We start from the raw sequence: 26,989 nt of genomic DNA, 5'->3' as shown, positions 1-26,989 counted from the left end.
ACATTCTTCAGTAAAATCATCTAGAGGTTAACATCAATATATTATGAGCTGTTTTATAAGGTTACCTTGTCGTATGTCTAAGAAAGATTTTTAAATGAGTCAATGTGTTCTTTTAAACCTCCTTAAGCTTATTGTGAAATTTTGATCTGTTTTCTCATCTAGTAAATCTGAAATTCACCTATTTACCTTTAGGCTGGATTATAATTTAGGTATAATGAGAGGTATATTAACTTCTTAAACATATAAGATTTCATAGATAAAATCAAAGGTTTAGTTGAAATTACTTTTCCTGTCCCCAGACTCTTAAATTTTATATTCTGTAATTTTTAAAGCAGATAATTCTTTTATCATCTTTCTTGACTCTAGATCTTCTTTATTTTTAGGAAGGTTATTCCTCATTAGTGGTCTAAATTACTCAAATTCAAATACACCATTATTTTGCACCATTTGACCAAATACTAAGTCATAAATAAATTTTAAGATCCTTAACCTCCATATAGATCTTGTCTCATCTCCAAGCAAAATAATTATGATTTCTTAATTTCCATTATTTAGATGGTCAACAAAATGCTTTATCACGCCATTTTCAGTTTTTCTGATTTCTTCTTAACTTACGAACTTCAGTCCTGGGTGAATGCTATGAATAGAGAAATAACTTCACAGTAAGTACTCGGCTGCGGTACTCCAACACTCCAATTTATGGCTGTTTAGCCTCTTCTACATGGCCTTTAGTTCACTAGATTTTTTTTTAAAGATTTTATTTATTTATTTGAGAGAGCGAGAATGAGAGAGAGAGAGAGCACATGAGAGGGGGGAGGGTCAGAGGGAGAAGCAGACTCCCCGCTGAGCAGGGAGCGCGATGCGGGACTCGATCCTGGGACTCCAGGATCATGACCTGAGCCGAAGGCAGTTGCTTAACCGACTGAGCCACACAGGCGCCCTAGTTCACTAGATTTTAAATATTATCTTCCCCTGACATTTCACCTACAGGGAAAATCTAACAAAAGGAACAGGCAATATTCAGCTCACCCACTTAGAAAGCTTTCTTAACATTATGGAGAAAAAAAATATTTAATAAAATTGATCCTTGGGGTGATATATCAAGGCTATGTTCTCACAAAAATCTTATACTCCACCAGTAAATGTCCGGCTGCATAAATAACAGAAGTGCGTTCAGGTTTAGGAAGTTCCTTGATTCTGGAAGTTGTCTGAATACCAGGTGTTGTTTCCAGAGTCTTTAGCAAGGGTTTCCTTCCCAAGAGGCTTCGAGAGGAGGGTCACTCGCAACACTGCATCACAAAGGTGACAGAACTGACCCCTTCCAACCCAGGCCTACTACTGCTAGAACCAGCTTAGCCCATGCTTATTGAGTATCTACTATGTGTCAAGCGTTTATGCACCTTATCTCACCTGATGCTCACATCAGCCCTGAGCAATATATCATGATAATCCCAAATTCACACAGTAAGAAATAGAAGTTTAGAGGCATTGTATGATTCAAGGTCGCATATTCAGTCCAATAGCAGAGTCAGAATTCAAACCCCGGGCCTATTTGACTGCAAAATCAATACCTTTACTTTTTATCCTCTACTGCCTCTGTTTTGTGAATACTTCCAAGGTCATGCCAAGTTGGTACTTCTTGTGATGTCCTCCCCCAATTCAGACCAAGTGACAATTCCTGGGAATTTATTATTAAGCACCTCTGTTTGCAAAATTTCAACATGTTTTAGACTGAAGACAAAGGACTTTGTATAAAAATGAACTAAATGATTTGTTTAAATCCCTCAAACTGTAAAGTAACACAAATTTAAATGGCAAATATCAAGTACTGAAATGAAACACCTGAAATGCAATTATGCTAAACTGTAGTTTACTAGAACAAAAAAATAATGAGAAACATAAAGTAATTATCGATTGCAGGGAACATTGTCTCTTTACTAGAACAAGAAAATAATGAGAAACATAAAGTAATTATTGATTGTAGGGAAAATTGTATCTCCTGCCCTCAGGAGGTCTACTTTAATTAGGTAGAGTAGATCATGCTCAGATTAAAATATTCTGCTTACAGTAAGCATTTGTACTTACGAATATATTTCAGGGTTAATGATTTGAAGCCACTACTGTCATAGATAAAACACCTACTATTTTCAAGATTGTGTCTTGATATTTTAAGCTAGACCCAAAGCAGCAGTAAAGCAATATGAAGTTGTAGAAACTATCCAGATCCTTCAATCCTGTGTGCTTTAATAACCTGGGGTTATTGCAAAGCTGTCTGGTTAACTCCAAAGGAGCCACTACTGTAAATTTAAAGTGGGAATAATTATCTTAAAAGAGAGGAGATGGAGAATAACCCTATATTCACAAAAGGGAAATATTATTCTCTTAAAAATTTTACGGCTTTAAAAAATAGTTTAGTTTCATTTGACGAATTTCACTAATTGACCAGTAAACAAAAGTGCAAAAGTAGGTTCGAATAACTTTAGAATGTTGAACAATAAGTGAGATCACAAAATATTTCTCCTTGGCTGCCAATTTTTTCTTTGTTTTAGGAGTACAATCCAGTTCCCAGTTCAAGTGTTCTGGCTTTTCTTTGAAAACTACTTATTTGCTTCCTGACTACAATCATGTGCTTTCAATTTCTTTTGCATTTTACCACTTACTTTCTACAGCATTCTTTTATGGATGAACGACTGCCTGGCAAAATAGAAACTGAACCACAGTATGTAATTAAGTTCTTTGCACAATGGAAGTTAGTCATCGACACAATTAAACGACTGGCTTCAGAATCCAGCACCGAAGGAATGAACAGTATAACCAAAGAGCATTCGTTCCAATAAGATTTTCCTAAATTGTAGGATTGAAGAGATCTGCCTGCTTTTTTTGGTGTCCTGACAATAATCCAAAATAAATTCTCCTTCCAAATCTGAAAAGAATTCATGTCAGATGATATCTTGTTTCTTTCATTTTCATTTTTTTTGCAGTTTTGCATTGTTTTACCTCAAAATATTGGTGACAAGATAAAATAGAGATTTTTCAAACCCTGCAAAAAAAGTCCTAAAACATAAAATCTACTTTTTTAAACAAAGAATAATTTACTAATATTTTATTATTTTAAAATAATGCATAATGTTAATAAGTGCAATAAACTATAATATGCAATAGTCAAATACAGTTTAATGTTTCACTTCTTTAAATTATTAGTAACACTTAGTTTTTTTAAACACTTTTAGTTTTGGGGCACTTGGGTGGCTCAGTCAGTTAAGCATCTGCCTTCAGCTCAGGTCATGATCCCAGGGTCCTAGGATCTAGCCCGCCATCCCCTCCGGCTCTCTGGTCAGTAGGGAGCCTGAGACTTTTCTTCTACCTGCAGGTCCCCTTGTTTATGCTCAATCTCTCTATCTCTGTCAAGTAAATGAAAAAAAAGAATCTAAACACATTTAGTTTTAGTTAGAAATGATTTATTTAGTAATGCTCTAGAGGTGTTCTAACTTCTGACCCAAAATTCAATTTCAAGTTGATGTTGGTCAAACAGGTATCTAGATTTAAAAAATATAATGGAAAGTCATTAAGTGGCTGTAAATGTACTGGAAGAAACAAGGAAACTATTAGTAGGTACGGTTTGGTTTTGAAATTTTTATTTATTTATTTATTATTTTTTTCATTCTTCTTAAAGATTTTATTTATTTATTTAACAGAGAGAGAGAGAGACAGCTAGAGAGGGGACACAAGCTGGGGAGTGAGAGAGGGAGAAGCAGGTTCCCTGCCGAGCAGGGAGCCCGATGTGGGGCTCAATCCCAGGACACCAGGATCACAACCTGAGCCAAAGGCAGATGTTTAACAACTGAGCCACCCAGGCGCCCCTGAAATTTTTAGTTTTTTAAAGTGAGATATGAGAGTAAAAATCTTGAAGAGGAAGCAATACAAGGTCTATTAATCAATGTATAAAAATATTTCTAATTATCCCTTGCTCTATGATCACCTTATTATTTCTCATTAATAGTTTCCAGTTGGAGCACCTATGAATTCAGATAAAAGTATAAAATGTAGAATCACACATTTAAATAGATGCCATAAAGTTGTGATAATATTTGGGACTCACTTGTTGTTGATATTGATATAGTGTCTAAAGGCCTGTATGTAAACAAGACTGTGTCTTACATGGTCTTACTGCTTGTAAGTTACCAGAAAATTCCTCCTTTGATATTTTTGTTGTAAATTTTTCATTATAATAACTAGCATATATAGACTTGACCACAATCAGATATATAAAAACATAAATATCAAGAGAACTTCAAGGTATGCTGCAATTAGTATTTCTGATATGATTTTTGATGAGGCATTTGCTTTTCCTTTGATGGAGGATCATAAGTATTTTCTGGTTGATAGCAATTGAGTGTGGCTACTTGAGTTACTCCTATAACCATTAAAGCATTTTACGAAATTTGAATTTGGGACTGGGGGAGGATACCCATGAAGTTGCAGGAAGAAAAACAGAGGAAATAAGGAAACACTGTAAGCACAAATTGATTTTGAAATTTTTGTTTTCAGATTGCCTCTGATCATACTGCATCTACCTCTCACTGGAATGCACCATCCTTAGCTTTTTCTTTAGGACATTAAAGTCCTGTTTCCTCTTCTCGAATGTTACCATTCCGTCAGAGTAAATTGCTCAGTGTTTTGCTATAGCTATTTTCTCCAAGGAATTTATCTGTTAATGCATTGGTGAATACCTGCAGATTAGTAAATTGCCTCTTTAGAAAGAGGAAGGAAGGCATTCTGCCTTATAACATAGACAGCTCTCAAAAATGTGAGAATTTTCAGGCCTTGAGTATTCTTGTTGGAAAATGTTTTGACACAGATTTTTCCTTTTGCATATGGGAATCAGGCAGCCACTTACTTGCTCTAAAGCAAGGGAAAGGCAACATCTGGCTTCAGGGTTGATATTACTCAGACCACCATCTAATTTGGTTTAAATAAGGCCAGAGTAATCTGAGTCACTGAAGAATAGAGTGGAAGATATAATTAACTATCCCATGATCTGGGTTGTAAGAGAGAACAGGGATTAAAAAATAAAATCTGCATTGGTAAAACATTGGCAGAGTGGGAACTTACTGGTTTTGTTCCTCAAAAAAATTTCCAAAATATTAGTTGAAGAACGAGATGGGATGTTTGCAAGGAGTGATCATGAAGAGGTACAGCAGGATGTCCAGGCTTGCGGATTGAGGTCTGGTCAAGAACCTGAAGTCAGAAGACAGCAGGAGCAACATCAGAGCACAGTTCTGCCCAGTGACCTGGACCTTTGCATTCTAGCAGCACGAGGTCTTCCTTGGCCTCCAGTGGAAACATCACCAAGTTTCATGCGTGACTTCTCACATGAATTCTTTTCGAGTTGATATATCCATTCTTTCATGCTTCTGCCCTAAAATTAATTATTGGGTGATTGTCATGTGTCACCTATTACAAGATGTGAATCTTGATATCTAGGAGAATGTTAGATTCTACCTAAAGAGAGAAGTAGGTGCCTGAATGGTATGCCACAAGGGGCTTGGGGAAAATATAGACGGTTCAAGTAACCTAGCTCAGGGGATTGGTTAGATTTCAGGAAGCTGGGGCTCCTCAGCAGTAATGAAAGACAAGGAAGAGTAAGATGAAGAAAGACGAGAAAGCAGCACCTGCAAGGCCTTTCTCTAGATGAGAAGAGTGGGGAGTCTGATATTCTAGAATCGGAGTGTGCAAGAGGGCTGCAGCCGTCAGACCCCACGGGGTACTTAATGGCCTCAACATAAACTCGAAGTTTATCCTCTAGCTAATAGAAAGCCACTGAAGAGTTTCAAGTAGAGAGGTAACAACTTCAGATCCATCTTTAAAAAATTCTTCCAGGCACAGAAAAGAAAATTTCTGGAGGGGAGCAAGATTAAGGGTAGGGAAACCAGCTGGGCAGGTGTTGCAACAAGGATTTATGTCTTTTTAAGTGGAGACCATGTAGATTACACTTAATTCCATAACTTCTCATGGATGTTTAAATATCATGCTCATTACTTTAGAGGCTTGACTGCTCCCTTTTAAACTTAAGAAAGTGTGATTTTCCTTTTTTTGTTTTAAATTAACTCACGATTTCTGGACAAAGACTGTAATGGACTCTGTCAGATAAGGATAAACCTTAATCAAGAGAAGATACCTTCACCAAATAACTTTATATTAAGTAAATAGGAAATTCATAAATGGAGTATCATATTCTAAACACCTTTTAATAATTAATTTCAAGAGTGAGATTTTGTAAGAAATTTTCCTTCTAAACCAGTGCTTACTTACTAAGCATAAGGGAGGACTCATGCTTTTGTGGATTGCTATTCAATTGCACAGGTGGTTTGACCACTTACACATTAATATTACATTAGCAAAAAGCTCAACTATCTTGTTTCTACATCTATCATTGTTGTGTAGAATCTTTATATATTGAAATAAAATTATTTTAAGAAATGAAGAAAGGCATTTTAATGGACATTTATAGAACATCACAAAGAACAAACATCTAGCATGCTGTTAATAAGAAATGAGAATGTTATTCCTAGAGCGTAACTGCAATACTGCCTTCTCTTTGTCTTATACTAAAATCAATAATTCTAAATTTTATATTATAGGTGGGCCATATTAAATAATGAAAGAGCCTGGACTTAAAATCAAAATATGTGGGTTGGAATTTTGGTTTCTTTTGTTGATAGTATATGATAATATAATATATCATCTTTTTGGGACTTCAGATAAGATAAACTAAATGATATTTAAAATTCTTTTCAGCACGAGATTACTGTGAGTTTTTGGATTTTAGTCATGTATACATTTATAAATATATAGACTTAGTAATGAAAAATGCCATAAGACTTGCTAGTAGCCACAGTCTTGTAAAATATAAGAGCTTTATATGAAATTTCTTCTAGACAGCTATTAGGTATTCCACATCATTTGCAAGCTGAATGCTTGCATAGATTCTGTCCAGTATATATATTCCCAGTAGCTGAGCAATTTGCATGTTTCAGTAACACTAGAGTAAAGCCTTTGAGAGTCCGTGACAGCTAGGATCAGAGCTAAGATAAATTAAACCTTTTTTTGTGATCCTTAGAGCAGGATTAGTATGCATTTTGAAAATACAAAAGTGCCTTGGAAAAGGTCACGTTTTTCACACAAAATATGAGCCCTTTGATTTCATATACTCACCAAGTTTTCCCCACTTTAGCAAGAATAAATGTTTCCACAATCTCCAATCAAGCATTATAATTGTCATTGTTTGCACTGAATAAGAATCTCTGAAGGACAGTTAAATCAAGTATAGTCAATGGGGGTGTAATGAAATTTAGATGTCAAAATCCAGATGTTCATTCTTGAAAATTGTTTGCAGGTATATAAATTAAAATGTCTGAGGATTGATCAAGTAACTGAAGTTCCATAGACTTGTGAACAGGTCTTGGTAGGACCTAGATGATGATGATGATGATGATGATGTTAATGTGTATGTGTGTGTTTTCTAATCACAGAGTTTTAAATTTTGGGGGCCATATTAAAAATCAGAAATTTTCATATGACAATCCAGGTATTACTTTCTTTTTGAAAACCAAGAATGACATGGAGCTGGACATAGGCTTTGTTTTGCCACCCATTTACATTTATTTGAAACCTATGAACATTTGAGTTTAAAGCACAGTTTTGGACCAACTCAAAGATTTCTTGTCCTTTTGACATATACACTAATTTATCAGCACTCCAGAAATACTGTGAAGAGAGAATTTATGAAATTGTTGAATATATACAGGGACAAAAGCTAGCCTGATAGACTTCAACTTTAGTGATGGCTGTACAGATTCCAACATTTCTTACTCAAAGTCCTGAAAATCAGACATCTTCATGAATGCACTAACCTGGAGCCTATTTCATCTCTTGGAGATAAGAGAAATTATTGAGACAAAGTGTCTCAATAATTATAGAATCATTATGCAAGGTTTGTGACATATATTTTCATTGTTTATAAATAAGTTTTTGTTTCTTTCAGTAACTTATTTTTAACAGGTGAAATTTCTGGATAGTTAATTCACCAGAGGTGATATTAATGTAACCCAAAGTAGGTCCTCATTATGACAGACTATGAAAAGTATAAAAGACAAAGGGACAATGAAAGCGAGATTTTTAAGATACTATACTCAATCATGCCTATAGTTTCATTTATTTATTTTTTTATGCCAATAGTCTTATACTGGAAAAGTCACGGTTATCACATGAAGGAAAAATCTGAAAATATATATTTTGAGAAAACATTTGGTAAGAAAATACTATAGGGTAGCCAATTAGAATTTTGGAAATTTTATTTTGAAAGTAAAATCACTTTAAGCTCCTTTGCTGGAAGAATTCTTAATTGTCATATAAACCTCTCACCAAGTTTGCTTTTATGAGCCAGGGCAAATAGACAACATATTTTTTAATGGCAACAAAGAGCAAATACTTTTCTTACCATAGGCAATGAATAACTATAGTCCTAGTTATAGGACTATAACTACTCATCTCCACTTTGCAAAAGACAGCACTCAAAAGTATATTAATAAATGTCTTTGACTCTTAAGACTAATGAAATTTTTCTCTTTTTTTAATTCTTATGTTTGTGCTCTTTGTAAAGTCAGGCAACAGTCTAGTACTCATTAGTTAGGAAATGGAGCTGACATCTATTTTACCAACATTACTATTCCAAGTGTTCATAAAGCATAAAAAGTACATAAATACGTACACGTTTTTTTTAAAAATTAGGTACATAAAGCTCTTTGAGAAAATATGTCCTGAAGTTTTGTCTTGTGGAATTATTTTTCAAAGAAGAATAGGAAATACACACACACTTAAGATAGACAGTTTTTCATTGTCAGTTTTAAGATAATAATAGGAAACGTAATTTTATGAGTCATAGCCTTCTTGACTTTAATCCTTTTAGACATTGCAACCATTTGATTAAGTGCTATATGAGCTTTCTCCTCCAACACTCTCAAAGTGTCATCTGTCATAGCCTTGCTGTCACAGCCATAAAATATGACTGTCTAATGATATTAGAACCAAGAAATATGATGTTGGGTTTGGCATTTCAGATCAAAATGTTTCTTTACTGTAAACCATGTAGCATGGTCCCTGTGTACATAATGAAAGAGAAAATATCAATTGAGACTATGGATATGGCAGATTTGGGGAAAAAATAGACTGAAAAAAATAGCAACTTTACTTTTTACCATATTTAATGCAGAATACCATGAATAAAGATATATTATCTATTAATTTTTATTTTTCTAAGTAAACAATTTTGTATTTATTACTGTGAACTAGTGGAAAGTTATGCATTCGGGCTAAGTCACTTAATCAGATCACTGGCAATAGTTTGCATTGCCTCCCTTAATATTGCATCAGATTTGTTGTTACCTGGTCCCTAAAGATAGCCTAATATGCTGTTGACACTAAAAGTGTCAACTAAATGTGAAGTATAATCTCATGGGCTTTGAAATAAAATAAATATTTCATAGTTCTTTTTTAGGAATATAAAATTCAGCTGAGTGATATTGGGCAAGTTACATATCTTCTTTTTCTTATTTGTAGAACTGTGCTTCTAATATCTAAATGGCAGAAATTTTTGTGAATTAAGTGGAAAAATTTATGTGAAAAAAATGTAGCAGAGTGCTTTACACGTAGTATGTACTCAATAAAAGATAGCTATATTCATCATTGGGAATATTGTTGGAAACATAATAAATTCATTCCTGTCCTTATACAATGATGTGTTGTAGACCTGTAATTTGGAAGTTCACATCATTATACATCAACATAATTAAACAACTTATAGAGAATATAAGGTAGTACAACAGAAGTAATTGAGAAGACAGAGTGGTTTTAAGAATTGTTGTTTTGATTCATGGATCTACATGAATTGTGAAATATGTCAGAAGAGACAAGATATAAATGCACAAAGTAGACATAGTTTATAAGGCAGGAAAGATGATTGTTAGAGAAAAGTACCATGTATTGAATGGAAGGAAATTTAGCCAGACTATTGGATGTGGAGTATGGCATGTTTATTTAACAAGCAACCACTAAGAATAGTGTGAAAAACTCATAAACATAGGATCTGCCTTCCAAAAACAAATGTGCAAGTGGTGGAACTGGAAAACATATAAATACCTTTAGATAAACTTACCAGACTGTAAAAATGTACAAAATGTGAGAAACACTTCTGAAATGGTGCTGTGAGGATCTCTTTGGGACTTCTTTCCAGCAAAACAACCATAACTCATGAAAGTAAAAAAAAAAAAAAAAAAAAGCTCTTAAATCTGTGGGAATTATTCTCCAGGAATTTGCAAACAGCAAATGGAGAAACATTTATTCAAGAAAATCTGTGCAATCTTGGGGTGCCTGGGTGGCTCAGTCGGTTAAGCTTCTGACTCTTGGTTTTGGTTCAGATCATGATCTCAGTGTTGTGAAGTCGAGCACAGTGTTGAGCTCCATGTTTAGCGTGAAGTCTGCTTGAGATTTTCTCACTCCCTCTGCTCCTTCCCACATCATGCACATGCTCTCTCTCTTTCCCTCTCCCAAATAAAATAAATAAATAAAATCTTGTTAAAAAATTCTGTGAGATCTTAGTCTGTATCATTTTATCCAAACCCTGCCCCTTCTCCTCCCTTAGCTCATTGTGGTGAAAGATGTACTCTGGGCTGGTGCAACCAAGAAGATGGAATTCATTCTTCTGCCAACTCTCAGTGTTAGGTGATGACTTCTCCTTGAGAAGGACAGATTGTGACCATTACTCATCCCCTTCCTCCAGCTCATGTTGCAAAAGCTATATTCCAGACTAACAAAATTGAGAGATCTGGAGTTCCCTTTGTCTAGTCCCTCTAACTCAGAAGTGTCTGGCCTAGAATATTGAGACCTATTTTCCCCTTCCCCAGACTGCTCATAGGTTGGAAGTTATATGCCAGTGGAAGCAAACAAGAAGACAAGGCTATCATACACTACTATCACCTCAGTGTCCAGTCCTAGGGTAGAGTTTCACTCCCAGAGAAACAGGCCACTGTCCTTGCCTCCAGCTCTGGAGCAGTGGCACAGAGCTTCTGCACAGGGGGAGATGCTGTCCATAAGAACACAAGGTGCTATGGCTTTCCATAAAGAGATTGCCTTTATTTGAAACACAGGGGGAACATTCATGCCCATGGACAGAATTAAAATCAGTGGAGATCTTGGAGCAGAACAATTAAGTTCCATGATAGTAATGGGCTTCATGATAGCAACAAGTAGACCAGATGGAAGTTTAACAGAAAGAGCCATGGAAATAATTGAATAAGAGGAGCCATCCTGGGGCTAAAAGCAAGTTTCAAAGACTGACCTGAAAGAACTTTTGAGTGTACCCCTGCAAATGGGGTGGTCACACTTTATTTGGATAAGACAATGGGGCTATCTATGCCCCAGAGAGTGGTTGAAAACAATATATTAATCAGCTAGCAATTAGAGGAAGTTAACTGAATATGATACCACTAGAGACATACCATCAAAAGCTTAGCAGAAAGATCAGGTAAAGAGACAGTTAAAGAGGTCAAGCTAACACCACAATTACTTCTGTGTAGGTTAGGGGAACATTCAAGGCTGTACCCTCCAAAAGCAACATCAGAGGCTGCATATTGAGAGAAAAATAGAATTTGCTGAACTACTCTAGCCAAGTCATTAAACAAATAAACAAGCAAACAATAAGACTGGGGGAAAAGGTGTCAGGATCTAGATATGCTACAATATATTATCTAAAATATTCAGCAGGGGCACCTGGGTTGCTCAGTCATTAAGCATCTGCCTTCGACTCAGGTCACAATCCCAGGGTCCTGGGATCGAGCCCCACATCGGGCTCCCTGTTTAGCAGGAAGCCTGCTTGTCCCTCTCCCACACCCCCTGCTTCTGTTCCCTCTCTCGCTGTATCTCTCTCTGTCAAATAAATAAATAAAATCTTTAAAATAAATAAATAAATAAAATATTCAGCAAAGAAATTGAGTCATGCAAAAAACAGAAAAGTGCGATCTGTTAAAAAAAAGGCAATAGAGATTGCTTTTTAGAGAGCACAGATGATGCACGTAGAAGAGAAAGACTTCAAAACAGTTCTTAGAAGTATTTTCAAAGATATAAAAATAGTAATGATTAATGAATTAAGAAAGGCATGATAACAGTATCTCATCAAATAGTGAATATCAATAAAGGGATGGAATTTTTTTTTAAATCAAATAAAAATTCTGGAGTCCAGAAGTGTGGTAATCAAGATGAAAAACTTATTCAAGAGGATCAGCAGTAGATTGAGCTAGTAGAAATAAAAATTAGTGAAGTTGAAGATGGATTGAGAAATATTATGTAATGTGAAGAACAAAGAGAAAAAATAATTAGGAAAAATAAGCATAGCCTCAGAGAAATGTAGGATAACATTAAGTGAAGCACTATATGCATAATGGAGGTACATGAATAGAAAAGAGAGAAAATGAAAAAGAAAAAATAATGTAAAAAGTAATGGCTAAAAACTTCCCAAGTTTCACCAAATACATTTTTTCTGCACATCCAAGAGTGAAATCTAGTAGGATAAATATGAACAGATCAACACCAGACACATCATGATCAAAATGTTGAATGTCAAGGACAAAGACAAAAATCCTGAAAGCAGTAAACAGAACTAACTTGTCATCAAGGGAACTTCAATAATAATAAATCTGACTTCTCATAAGAAACAATGGATGTCAGGAGACAGTGGTATGACATATTTAAAGCACTGAAAGTAAAAAATAAAACTGTCAACCTAGAATCTTATAATTAGCAAACTTCCCCCCAAATTACTTAAAAATGAAGGTGAAAATACAATATTTCCAATTTTTAAAAAAGATTTATTTATTTATTTATGTGGGAGAAAGAGAGAGAGAGCAGGGGTTGGGCAGAAGGAGAGGGGGAGAGAGTCTTAAGCAAACTTCATACTGAGCACAGAGCCCAACACAGGGCTCCAACTCACAACGCTGAGATCACAGCCCAAGCCTAAACCAAGAGTCAGATGCTTAACCCACTGCACCACCCAGGCACCAGTCCAGGTTTTTTAAAAATGAGAATTTCTTACTCGTAAACACCCCACAGAAGAAATACCAATGAAGTATTTCAGGCTAAAAACAAGTAACATCAGTAGTAATTTGAAACCACATACACTTGAGAGTGCTGGTAAAGATAATTAAGTAGGTGATCATAAAATACAGTATAATTGCATATTACTGTTGTCTTCTTTCCCAATTCATGCTATGAGGTCAGTATCACCCTAAGACCAATGCCAGACAAAAACATCACAAAAAAGAAAATAGAAAGCTACAGATCAATATCTCTTATGACTATACATGCAAAAATCTTCAACAAAATACCAGTAAACCATATCTATCAACACATAAAAAAGATTATATGTAAATTATAAGTCCCATGGCCAAGTGGGATTTATCCTAGGAATGCAAGGTTGGTTTAACCATACAACAGTCAATTAATGGAATTAATCATATTAATAAACTAAAGGATAAAAAGACACAATTATCTCGAGACACAAATTATTTTTTTAAAATCCAGCACTCTTTCATGATAAAATCACTTGAAAAACTAAAAATAAAAGGGAAATTACTCAACCTGATAAAGAGAATCTATGAAAAACATACAGATAGCATCATACTTGGTGGTAGAAGACTGAAAAATTTCCCTCTAAGACCAGGAACAAGACAAATAAGTCCACCCTCAGCGTTGCTTTTCAATATTTTACTTGATTTTGGAAAGGACAATCAGGCAATAAAAACATAGAAGAAAGAAGAAAGAAATACACAGAAGAAAAAAGAATCTTGGAAAGAAACTTTAAAACATCTTTTTTTGAATACAATGTGATCTTGTATATAGAAAACCTGAAGGAGTTTACTAAAAAATCCATTACAACCAATAAACTATTTTGGCAAGGTTGCAGTATTCAATATCAGTACTCAAAAGTCAATTGCATTTCTATATACTAGAAATGAACAATCTTCAAATAAAATTAAAAAATAATTCTACTTAAAATAGTATTAAAAAAGAATAAAATAAAAAAGGAATTAATTTAACAAAATAAGTGTAATACCTGCACTCTGAAAAATACAAACCATTTGAGAGACACTAAAGAAGACCTAATAAATAAAAAGACATTCCTTTGTAATGTCTTTCTAGGAAATAGACATTCCACATTCATAGATTGGAACATTTTTTAGAGTTAAAGCTTCAATACTCCCAAATTAATCTAGATTCAATACGAGCCTATCAAAATTCCAACTACAATTTTTAAGATTTATTTATTTCAGAGAGGGAGAGAGAGCATGAGAGGGAGGGTCAGAGGGAGAGGGAGAGAGAATCCGAAGCAGACTCCATGCTGAGCATGGAGCCCAACATGGGGCTCAATTTTATGATCCTGAGATCACAACCTGAGCCAAAACCAAGAGTTGGTTGCTTAACTGACTGTGCCATCCAGGCGCCCCTTCAACTACATTTCCTAAAAGAAAATTGACAAGTTCAGGAGCGCCTGGGTGGCTCAGATGTTTAAGCATCTGCCTTCGGCTCAGGTCATGCTGTCCATGTCTTGGGACTGAGCCCCATGTCAGGCTCCCAGCTCAGCGGGGGGTCCGCTTCTCCCTCTGCCTCTGCCTCTCCCCCTGCTTGTACTCTCTCTGTCTCTCTCCCTTTCAAATGAATAAATAAAATCTCAAAAAAAAAAGAAAATTGACAAGTTTATTCTAAATACATATGGAAATTTGAGATACCCAAAATAGTCAATACAATCTTGAAAAAAACAAAGTTAGAGGACTTGCATTTTCTGATTTCTAAACTTACTATAAAGCTACTATGATCAAAACAGTTTGATACTGACATAAGATAGACCCAAATATAAATGGAATAGTATTGGGAGTTCCAAAATAACCTAATTGACTTAATTGACTTTTGTCAGACATGTTAAGAAAATTCAATGGGAAAAGAATAATCTTTTTAAGTAATGGTAGAGTGAAAGCTGGATGTCCACATGCAAAACAATGAAGTTCAATTCCTTCTTTATACCATAACAAAGAATTAGTTCAAGTCCCAAATATATGAGCTAGAACTATAGATCTTACAACAAAACATAGAGTAAGTCTTCATTACCTCGGATTAGAGAAAGTCGTCTTAGATAAGCTAACAAAACACAAGCAAGAAAAGAAAAAACATTTGGACTTCATCAAAATTAAAAACTTTTTTTTCCACAGACTTAAACTTCCACAGACTTCCACAAATTTAAATCCACAGAATGGGAAATATATTTGCAAATCATAAATCTGGCAAGGGCTTCATGTCCAGAATATATAAAGAACTCTTACAACTTAAAAAGATAAATTTAAAAATGGGCAAAGAATCTGAATAAACATTTCTCCAAAGAAAATATACAAATCGCAAGTGTTGGCAAGGAAGTGGAAAAATTAGAACCTTCATACATTGTTGGTGAGTATGTAAAGTGGTGCAGCTGTGTTGAAAAACAATGTGATAGTTTCTGAAAATGTTAAACTCATCACATGACTCAGCAATTCCACTCCTAGGTGTATATATATTTAAGAAAAATGGAAAAATACTTCCACATGAAATGTTTATAAATGTTTATAAAATCATTATTCATTATAACCAAGAAGTGAAAACAACTTAAATCTCCATCAACTGATGAATGTATAAAAAATGTGATGTAGCCATATGATGGAATATTATTTGGCAATAAAACAGAATGGAATACTGATACATGATATAACATGAATGAATCTTGAAAACATTTTGCTCAGTGCAAGAAGTCAGTCACTAAGGATCACATACTGTATGATTCCATTTGTTGGAAATGTCAAAAATAGGCAAATCTATAGATATAGAAAGTAGATTAGTGTTTGCCAGGGGATGGGGTGGCAAATGGAAATGAGAAGAACTAATAGGTACACATTTTCTTTTTAGGATAATGAAAATAGTCTGAAATTAAATTGTGGTGATTGTTGCACAACTCTGGAGTACTGATACATGCTACAATGTACATGAACTTTCAAAATGTTTTGCTCACTAAAATAAATCAGTCACAAATAATCCTATATTGTATGAGGCCATTTGCATGAAATGTCTAGCATAGGCAAGCCTGTGGAGATAGAGAGTCTATTAGTGGTTTTAGTGTTGTCTGGGGCTGGGGGTTGGGTGGTGGCGCAGGGATTGTGAGTCACTGATAATATGTAGATGTCTTTTCAGCATAATGACAATGTTCTAAAATTAAGTTGTGATGATGGTGACACATCCCTGTGAATATACTATAACCCATTAGATTATACAATTTAAGCAGGTGAATTGAATGATTTATGAATTATAACTCAATAAAGCTATTGAGAACTGTACATAGGAAATGCAGCTAAACTTAGCAGGAATTTAGGTGGGGAAAAATCAGACAGCATATGGACATCACTGAAAGGTAGAAAGAGAAAACATGTATTGTTATATGTGTAGAGCCATGCCCAGGAGCCTAGGAGCAGACAAAATTCAGAGAGGAGAATTCTAAGAATTTTAATATTTGAGAGTAATAAGTAGTGGAAATTTTTACAAAATTTTTTCCCAAGAATTTTTTTTTTTCCAGGATCTAGAAAAGAATGAGCATGATAGTGTTTGTGAAGTGGCCACATCTAGGAAGAGAGAAAAGTTTCAGGGGCAGACAACTAGTCATAATCAGAGTTGACGAGATAAACTAAGTAAGATGAAGAGTCGGGATCTACATCTGAGGATGAATCCTGGAATACAGAAATGACAGAAAAACTTTTTAAAAAATATTTTAATTTAAAATTTAATTTTAATTGTGATTACCCACACCTAACATTAAATTGACCATTTTAAACATTTTTAAGCATAGAATTCACTAAGTATATTAACACAGTTGTATAACAGAGCTCTAGAATTTTTTTCATCCTGCAGAACTGAAACTCTATACTCATTAAACACAAATTCCCCTCTCTCACCCAGCCCTTGGCAACCACCTTATATCTTCTGTTTTTATGATTTTGACTATGTTAGATACTTAATGTGTGTGGACTCATACAGTTTTTGTCCTTGTGTGACTGGCTTATTTCACCTTATATAATGTCCTTGAGGTTCATCCACGTTGTAGCATGTCACGGGATCTCCTTTTTTTTTAAAGGCTGAATAATATCTGTTGTACGTATATATCACATTTTCTTTGTCCGTTCACCAGTGATGGATATTTGGGTTACCTCTACCCCTTGACAATTATAAAAAATGCTGCAATGAACATGGGTTTACAAGTATCTCTTCAAGATCCTTCTTTGAATTATTTTGGATATATATCCAGAAAGGGGATTGCTAGATCATATGGTAATTCTATTTTTAATTTTTTTAAAAAAAAACTTGCCTACTGTTTTCTATAGCAACTGTACCACTTTACATTCCCACCAACAGGGCCCAAGAATTCCGATTTCTCCACATCTTTGTGAGGACTTGTTTTTTTTTTATTAAATGTTTTATTTATTTATTCATGAGAGTCAGAGAGAGAGAGAGAGAGAGAGAGAGGCAGAGGAAGAGGGAGAAGCAGGCTTCCCGCGGAGCAGGGAGCCCGATGTGGGGCTCGATCCCAGGACCCTGGGATTATGACCTGAGCCAAAGGCAGATGCTTAACCATCTGAGCCACCCAGGCGCCCCTGTGATGACTTGTTTTATGTTCTTTTGATCGTGGCCATCCTGATGAGTATGAGGTGGTATCTCATTGCATTTTTGAATTGCATTTCCCTAATGACTAGTGATGGTGAGCATCTTCTCATGTGTTTGTTGGCCATTTGTATGTCTTCTTTGGAGAACTGTCTATTCAAGTTATTATCTCATTTAAAAAATTGGGTTATTTCTTTTGTTGTTGCTAGTTATAGGAGTTCCTTATATATTCTGGATATTAACCCCTTGTTAGATATATGATTTACATATATTTTCTCTCCTTTTATAGATAGATCACCTTTCCACTCTGTTAATGATTCCTTTTAGTGAGAGAATTTTTCACATAGTAAAAGATGCTTTTTTTTCCTTCTCCTTCTTTCTTTTCTTTTCTTTTCTTTTCTTTTTTTCTTTCTTTCTTTCTTTTTTTTTTTTTTTTTTAAGAGCGAGAGAGCAGGAGCACAAGCAGGGGTTAGGTGGTGGGCAGAGGGAGAGGGAGAGAGAGAATCCCGGGAAGTCTCCGTGCCCATACCCAGCACAGAGCCTGATGCGGGGCTTGATCTCAAGACCCTGAGATCATGACCTGAGCTGAAATCAAGAGTTGGATGCTCAAAAAACTGAGCCACACAGGTGCCTTGTTTCGTTTTTTGGGTTTTTTTGTTTATTTGTTTTGTTTTGTTTTTTCTTTAAGAAAGAAGTGTTACTTTTTTTTAAGATTTTATTTATTTATTTGAGAGAGAGAGAGAATGAGAGATAGAGAGCACGAGAGGGAAGAGGGTCAGAGGGAGAAGCAGACTCCCTGCCGAGCAGGAAGCCCGATGTGGGACTCGATCCCGGGACTCCAGGATCATGACCTGAGCCGAAGGCAGTCACTTAACCAACTGAGCCACCCAGGCACCCGAAAGAAGTGTTATTTACAAAAGTGCATCCCTTTAAATGGTTCAAGTTGAAAATACATTTCTCCATGCTGCTTTCTCTAGGCACAGACCACAGCAAAGACCACTATTTCCACATCTGCTAGACACTGAATAGCAATATTAGAACCCTGATGCTGCTGATTCCGAAAAACTTGCCATGGCTGCCACTCCTGACACTAGTCTCACCAGAAGAAAAGCTTAGTCTGATTCCTGCTTCTAATTCTCACTAGCTTCAAAAGTTGTGGCAGCTTTATATGCTTGACAGAGCCTGAGTGAGAAAGTCTGCCAATTCCTTAGCTACGAGTGAGGGTTGGAGAGTGAACAAGTCATTTTCAGCATCTCAAATGGGAGATAAGGAAGGTCCCCTTAAGGAAGAATTCCTCAAACATAGATAGAATGATTGGTGTTGTGGTTGAAAATTAAAAATGACAGCCACCACTCATCCTTAAGAAAGAAAGACTTTTTTTTATAAAATATATCTTGGTACCATTATTATAAATAATCATGCTCCTGATGGACCATTTAGGTAATCCAAAGTAATGCTTTTTACATTTTTATGTATATAAAATAATAGGGCAGCTTTCAAGCCCAGGGTTCTTCATTTAGTTAATAGCCCTTGTTACAGACTTGGTGCATATGTTTGTGATAATGCTTAGAGTCAGAAAAAAGGCCTCATTTACCTGTAAGTCTATACTACTTAGGCAGATAATACATATCAGTGATGGAAGAAAGAATGGCCTAACAAATAATAAATTAAGACATCCAAATCAATATCTAAGACCTATATGATCAGAGATGTTATGGCTGATTACTCTCAAATCCTGAAGAGTACAGGCAATTACCTTTTTATTGCACTTTGATTTATTGTGCTTTGCAGATATTATGGTTTTTTTTTTTTGGTTTTTGGTGGGGGTTTTTTGGTTGTTTTTTTTTTTTTTTTTTAAATTGAAGGTTTGAGGCAACCCTGCATCAAGCAGGTTCATTGGTGCCATTTTTTTTCCCCACAGCATTTGCTCACTTTGTGTCTCTGTGTCACATTCTAGCAGTACTTCAAACTTTTCTATTATTATTATATTTGTTATGGTGATCTGTGATCAGTGATCTCTGATGTTACCATTGTAATTGTTTTGGCTCACCACAAACTGCATCCATGTAAGACAGCCAACTTAACCGATAAATGTTGTGTGTGTTCTGACTGCTCTATGACTGGTTGCTCCCTCCTCTCTTCCCCTCTCCCCAGGCCTCCCCATTCTTGGGCCACAGCAATATTAAAATTAGGTGAGTTAACAACCCTACAATAGCCTCTGAGTGTTAAAGTTAAAGGAAAATTCTCACATCTCTCACTTTTAAATCAAAAGCCAGAAATGATTAAGCTTAGTGAGGAAAGTATGTTGAAAGCTGAAATAGGCCAAAAGCTAGAACTTTTATGCCAAACGTTTAGTCAAGTTGTGAATTCAAAAGAAAAAGTTTTGAAGGAAATTGAAAGTGCTACTCCAGTGAACACACACACAAATGATAAGAAAGTGTAACAGCCTTATTGCTGAGATGGAAAAAGTTTTAGTGGTCTGGATTAAAGATCAAATCAGCCACAACATTCCCTTAAACTAAATCTTATCCGGAGCAAGGCCCTAACTGTCTTTAATTCTGTGAAGGCTGAGAGAGGTGAGGAAGCTACAGAGGAAAGGTTTAAAGCTAGCAGAGGTTGGTTCGTGAGATTTAAGGAAAGAAGGCACCTCCACAACATAAAAGCAGCCAAAGCTGATGTAGAAGCTGCAGCAAGTTATCCAGAAGGTCTAGGTAAGATAATTGATGAAGGTGGCTACACTAAACAACAGATTTTCCATGTAGGTGAAACTGCCTTCTATTGGAAGAAGGTAGCATCTAGGACTTCATAGCTAGAGAGAAGTCAATGCCTAGCTTCAAGCTTCAAAAGACAGACTGACTGACTTTCTTGCTAGGGGCTAATGCAGCTGGTGACTTTCAACTGAAGCCAAGGCTCATTCAGCATTCCACAAGTTCTAGGGCCTTCCCAGATTATGCTAAATCTACTCTGCCTTTGCACTGTAAATGAAATAATAGAGCCTGGATAATAGCACTTCTGCTTACAACATGGTTTACTGAATATTTTAAGCCCATCCTGAGATCTACTGCTCAGGAAAAAAAGATTCCTTTGAAAATATTGCTGTTTATTGACAATAGACCTGGTCACCCAAGAGCCCCTGATGGAGATGTGCAATGAGATGAATGTTGTTTTCATGCCTGCCAAAATGACAACTATTCTGCAGCCCATGGATCAAGGAGTCATTTCAACATTCAGGTCTTATCATTTAAGAAATACATTTTGTAAGACGATAGCTGCCATAGATAGTGATTCCTCTTGTGGATCTGGGCAAGTCAATTGAAAACCTTTTGGAGGTTCTCAATGCCATTATGAACATTCTTGATTCATGGGAGAAGGTCAAAATGTCAATGTGAACAGGAATTTGGAATAAGTTGTTTCCAACTTTCATGGATGACTTTGAGGGGTTCAGGACTTCAGTGGAGGAAGTAACCATAGATGTGGTGGAAATAGCGGAAGAACTAGAATTAGAAATGGAGCCTGAAGGTGAGACTGAATTGCTGCAATCTCATGATAAAACTTTAATGGATGAGTTGCTTCTTATGGATGAGCAAGAAACTGGTTTCTTGAGATGAAATCTACTCCTGGTGAAGATGCTGTGAAGACTTTTGTAATGACAACAGAGGATTTACACTATTACATAAACCTGGTTGACAGCACAGTGACAGAGTTTGAGGAGATTGATGCCAATTTTGAAAGAAGTTCTACTAGGATAAAATGCTATTTAACTGCATTGTATGCTTCAGAGAAATCATTGGTGATAGGAAGAGTCCAATGATGTGGCAAATTTCACTGTCTTATTTTAAGAAATTGCCACAGCCACCTCCACCTTCAGCAACCACAACCCTGATCAGTCAGCAGCCATCAGCTTCGAAGCAAGACCCTCCACCAGCATAGATTATGACTCACTGAAAGCTCAGATGATAGCAATTTTTAGAAATAAAGTATTTTTTAGTGAAGTTATATACCTCATTTTTTGGACATACTGCTATTGCACATTAGACTACAGTATAGTGGAAACATAATTTCTATATGCACTGGGAAACCAAAATATTTGTTTGACTCACTTTATTGCCATATTTATTTTATTGTGGCAGTCTGGAATTGAACTCATTATAACTTCAAGATATACCTGTAGTCTATAGAGTGTCATTTGGTCAAATCAATGTTTCTTCTTCAAAGCCTAGAACAGATCACATGCCATACCCATTCATATTAAGAATGGAAATAGCCTTATGGTATTTTCTTTCTGGAAAATGAATCCACATTACATATACGTATCTACACTTAACATACTGCCTGTTGTCTGCAGAAATTAATGTTACTAAAAGACTTTTATATTACCTTACCAACAGATTTTAATATAGACAGCTATTATCAAAACTATTTTCAGTATATATTTTCACCAGATTTTGCATTCGTACATTTTTATAATTGAAAAAATAATATTTCTCCCACATGAAAATTTACATGGCATATTTTCAGAGCTTAAGCATCTGAAATACCCAAAAATCTGTTACCAAAGTTAATAATTTAATTAATATACTTCAGAATTTTTACCAATAATAATTTATAAGCAGATGATATGACAAAACATTTAGCATTAGTTAGCATTTTAATTAAAAAAAAAAATCTCCACATCAGAATCTCAGGGAGGTCCTGCATGTAGCCCTGTGGTTTTGTCCGAGTGAGGCCAAAGCTAACACTAGAAGGAAGTGTTCCCTACCTCAAACAGGGGAATTTCAACTGAAAAGAGTCTTTAAGTTTAAAGCTAAATATTTTCATTGAATTAAACAAATATTTATGATGTCCACATACGTGAAACAAGACAGATTCCTATTGATCCTCCTAGATCCAGTTTATTTTACTCCATCCAGTCAGACTAAGGATGGATTTCACAGATTTAAAAAAAAAAAAATGATGGGTTGTCAGAGTTTAGAAATGGTGGTATTAGTTTTGCAGGCGCTCACCCTGAGCCAGTGACATGGGCAGATTCATATTAACTCCAGAATTGGCTGGAAAGCTTCAGTTAAGCATGGGAAGGGGGGTAGGATGTGAGTCACAACCACAAAATGCTTTATCTCATGTGAAACTGGTGTAAGTGAGAACTTTAAATGGTATTGACAGGAGTGTGAATTTTCTTTTTTGAGTGTTCCACCTGCCTAAAAGTGGAAGCTTCCCCTGCTGCTGCCCAGGCTGTCCTCATTTGAAGGATAAACAAAAGCCTCCTCTCCAAAAGTCTGTCAATCCAGCATTTTTACGAGGCACTGAATTCATTTAAAGAAAAAAAAAAAGTGCTAACTGAATACATTGTCAAACTAAAAATGATTTTAATTTTTTAAAGGGAAACTTGGCATACCTAATCCTCTGAATAATTATCTCAGCAGTGTGTAGTTAGTTTTGTGTTACTACTATGATGGTGAAAAATCCAATATCCTACACACTATTTTAATCAGTAGTTACTGTCAGAAACCAAGGTATAACTAAGCAAGAAATGGCTACAAAATAGGCACAAAAATGCCATGGGACACTTCAATAAATAAATGTTATCAAAATAACTATTAATAAAATCCAAGATTATCTGCTTTTATTTTCTAACATTAAACATAAATTGTATAAAAGGAAGATTCTGATATTTTTTAAACCAATTAATTATTTTATTATTTCTTGACAGAGTCACATTAATTTATCCATGGGAGAAACTTACTGAAATATCAACTCACTACCTTTGACTTTTTTTATCTTTTTATTTTGGCGCCAGCAAATTATTATTTTTTAAATGTTTTATTATGATTTTAAGGTAAAGGAAGAAAACAAATTTTGTGTACTCTCTTTCAACTTAGAGCTTATTGCAGGTCATTTGTCTATGTTTATACAATGGAAATATATATAATGTCTCCAGTTATGAGGCATCACAATTTTCTTCTTTCCAATATCAAGTCGGGAACATTTTCTTCAAGTACTCCTTTCAAGTGTTGTTCTTTCATTTCAATTCATCTACTCACACAGAGAACCTGATAAAAGATGGGATCTAGTTAATACTACTGATCCATTGTGTTCACATAGGCTTCCTCTGTGCTACTGTGATCATAAGCAGTGCACAATAGGAGGCATTTTGGTACTTATTGTGCATAATTATTAAGGTGTGACAAAAGAATGAAGGAATTGCAGAAGCAATCTGTTCTTCAATCTGGGCTGTCTGAGGATCCTTTCAGAACGGCAGAGTGTTAATTTCCTGAACATCTCATGATAAGCAAAACAAGCCTTCTCTGACAAGAAAGTTGCCATAAAAACATGCCATTAGTGCATGATTTATTCTCCAGTGTAATAAAAACCCAATGAAATAAGAGTTAGTAGTTCCTTAGGTAAGGAGACACTCAAGCTTTTGTAAACCATTGATGTCCTCCTGCCAAGGGGACAAGAAGACAATTTGTTTATATTTTGAAAGTTAATGAATCCCCTCGGTTTAAAATAATTGTTACTCCTTGGAAACAGTAATGAAAGAGATCTTTTTTATGATGATTCCTAGTGATATGAAAGCCCATTCTTCTGCAAATAGAGCAGTTTGCAAAATATGCACAGTTACAGAAGTACCATTTACCAGTTAATAAATATTATTTACTTGTGCATTGGTTTCAGATTACTGTGAAAATTAGTAAACACATTAAAATTCTAAGTACATATGCCACATAAAAAATTTTTCACTTAACAATAAAAACAAATCTGTTTTATATGATGAGCTTGAAAATAAACCCTAGGTGCTTTTGTTTTTTACCATCATTTAACAGATCATCCTTAAAGAAAATACCCTATTCAGGAAGATGAAATTAACCAACAATTTGTCCTTTTAAACTTACCTGAATCAGGAAAAAATAATTATACTGAATGATACAAAGATACCTATTTTTTTTCCTTGAGTTGGAAATACTGGGTTATGTTATGCAATTTTGGTCTGCAAAACAACCCATCAACTCAGAAGTAACAATCTATGCTTCTTTGCTCCCTGTGAGGTTCCAGACCTAGTTACCTTGGATACTACTGTCTGTCTTACTCTATACCCTCGGGAGTTTCAGAATCATCCAGAGAACTAAAAGCAGTGATCTTCAGTCTGAGCCTTCTGAAAGGAAAAAAAAAAAAAAAAAAAAATCAAGAGCAGAAGCCTTTTGGAATATATACCTTCTCAATTCTTTTAGATCTGACCCCACTGGTACTTTCAGCAGCTTAGATTTAGACAGTTCAGCTCTATACAAATGATTTTTAGTTGCCTCTTATACAAATGATTTTTAGTTGCCTCTTATGATGTCTTAAAAAATAATCTCAAATTTCTTTTTCTCTACTACATGGATAGGAATCTAGGCAGATTAAATCAGAGGTATCTATCTCAAATGGTATTTATTCTCTGTAGAGAGAAATAACAATCCATTGCAATTAGGTCTCCCCTAGGGTAGATAACAGGATTTTTAAACTGAGATATGCAACAAACGGGAATATTTTAGTGACCCTCTGAAGATTAGTGTTTCTCAAATTTAGCTTGTTATAAAGACAAATTGTCACTTCTCTCTGTCAGAGTGTGACTCAGGTCTAGGCGATGGCTGAATGTTTAACAAGTGTCTCTGATGCTTCTGAGAATTACACTCTGAGAAACCCCACAATATGTTGTTACCAAAATATACAAATAATTCAACCAATTACTGAACATTATACCTACTCTCAAGCTATGGTGTGGTGATAGTATAGATTTCATTCCATCTCTCCTCTGATGGAGGGATTGTGAAGTTCACAGAATCAGCTTCGCGTCTCTGGTAAATGGCGTGAATGTTTGTCTCCTCTGCTTTTGACTTTTGCTTTCTAAGTCTCAGGTGTAGTTGTTTTGCCAATTCCTTCAAAGTATTTTTCAAAGTTTATTTACATGTTCGTAGGGAGTTGTTACCCCGATTCCCAATCCCTATATGTGCTGTAACTGAAAGCACAACCTCATTTGCCTTAGCCTCCCTCCGCCACCACTTTACCCAGAATTCAATACGAGAGTGGGGCTGCTTACGAGCGAAAACTCTAATTCAGAAGTGCAATGTAGCTTAACGTTCAGAAAACGGTTATTGGAAGCATTGGCCACATTCTTATACAACTGTCAGGGGGCCGACCATCCTGCCTTGCCCCCTGCTTCTTATGTAGTTTGGCCAAGGCGGATAGCCTGAAAGCCAGGGTTTTCCAGGGGGCAGCTGACTGCTCTGCAGGGGGAGCCACAAGACGGTAGGGGTAAAAGGCAGAGATGAACAGACGCGTGATGGAGGGAAGAGAAGAGTGAGCAGTAGTCATTTCCTATGGCAGCTGCAAGAAATTACCACACATTTGGTGGCATAAAGCAACAGAAACTGATTCCCTCACAATTCCAGAAGCCAGAAATCCAAAACTGATGTCACTGTGCTGAAATCACTGTGTTGACAAGGCTGCACTACTTGCTCTAGGGGACAATAGGAGAATCCGTGCTTTCCCTCTTCCAGCTTCTTCTCTTTTGTTTTCTTTTATTAAGTAGGCTCCACACTCAGCATGGAGCCCACCGCAGGGCTTGAACTCACGACCCTGAGCTGAGATCAAGAGTTGGATGCTTAACCGACTAAGTCACCAGGCACCCTACTTCTTCCTGCTTCTGATGGTAGCAGGCTTCTGATTCCTTGGCTTCTAGCTGCATCACTACAGTCTTTGAGGTCAGCATCTTCAAATCTCTCTCTGCTCCATCTGCCCATCACCTTCTCTTCTGTGTGTCTGTCTGTAAAATTCCTCTGCCTCCTTCTTCGGAGGATACATGTGATTGTTTTTAGGACCCACCAGACAGAATACTCATCTTATTTCGAGACCCTTAGTCACACATCTTTTTTTTGACCACACATAAGGTGACATTCAAAGGTTCCAGGGATTAAAATGTGGATATCTTGGGGCAGCGGGGAAGGGGGTGGGTGGATTGTTAAGCTTACAGAGGGAAGAAAGAGAAGAGAGAACTTATGTCGGGAGGCTGAAGCAAAGTGCAGAAAGTGATCATTGAGCAGTCATTGGCTCTAACAGGAATATCTAAGGTCAATTTTAAGCAGTATGCCTTGCTGAGTTAAAAACTATCTTGATCTTCCTAAATTTTCAATGAAGAGGAATTCAAAAACAAAGCTTTGTGGAAGAAGCTGAGTTT

At 35.8% G+C, this 26,989-nt stretch overlaps 1 long non-coding RNA gene and 1 pseudogene across 1 annotated transcript; one reads left to right on the top strand and one right to left on the bottom strand.

The window, feature by feature from the left end:
* The first annotated feature begins 5,165 nt into the window (after nt 1-5,165).
* Nucleotides 5,166-21,727, top strand: LOC118357347 (annotated as a pseudogene).
* A 1,822-nt stretch (nt 21,728-23,549) lies between these two features.
* On the bottom strand, nt 23,550-25,799 carry LOC113918833. The gene is made up of 3 exons (XR_003518698.2): nt 25,520-25,799; nt 24,839-24,928; nt 23,550-23,825 (listed from the first exon to the last, which is right to left on the bottom strand). It is a non-coding gene; the product is annotated as an uncharacterized LOC113918833 (long non-coding RNA).
* Between the last annotated feature and the right edge of the window lie 1,190 nt (nt 25,800-26,989).

Source organism: Zalophus californianus, chromosome 1 (assembly GCF_009762305.2).
Source record: "Zalophus californianus isolate mZalCal1 chromosome 1, mZalCal1.pri.v2, whole genome shotgun sequence".
NCBI classification, from domain to species: Eukaryota; Metazoa; Chordata; class Mammalia; order Carnivora; family Otariidae; genus Zalophus; species Zalophus californianus.
The sequence above is the reverse complement of the archived record's forward strand: the minus strand, read 5'-3'. Positions and strand labels throughout refer to the sequence as shown.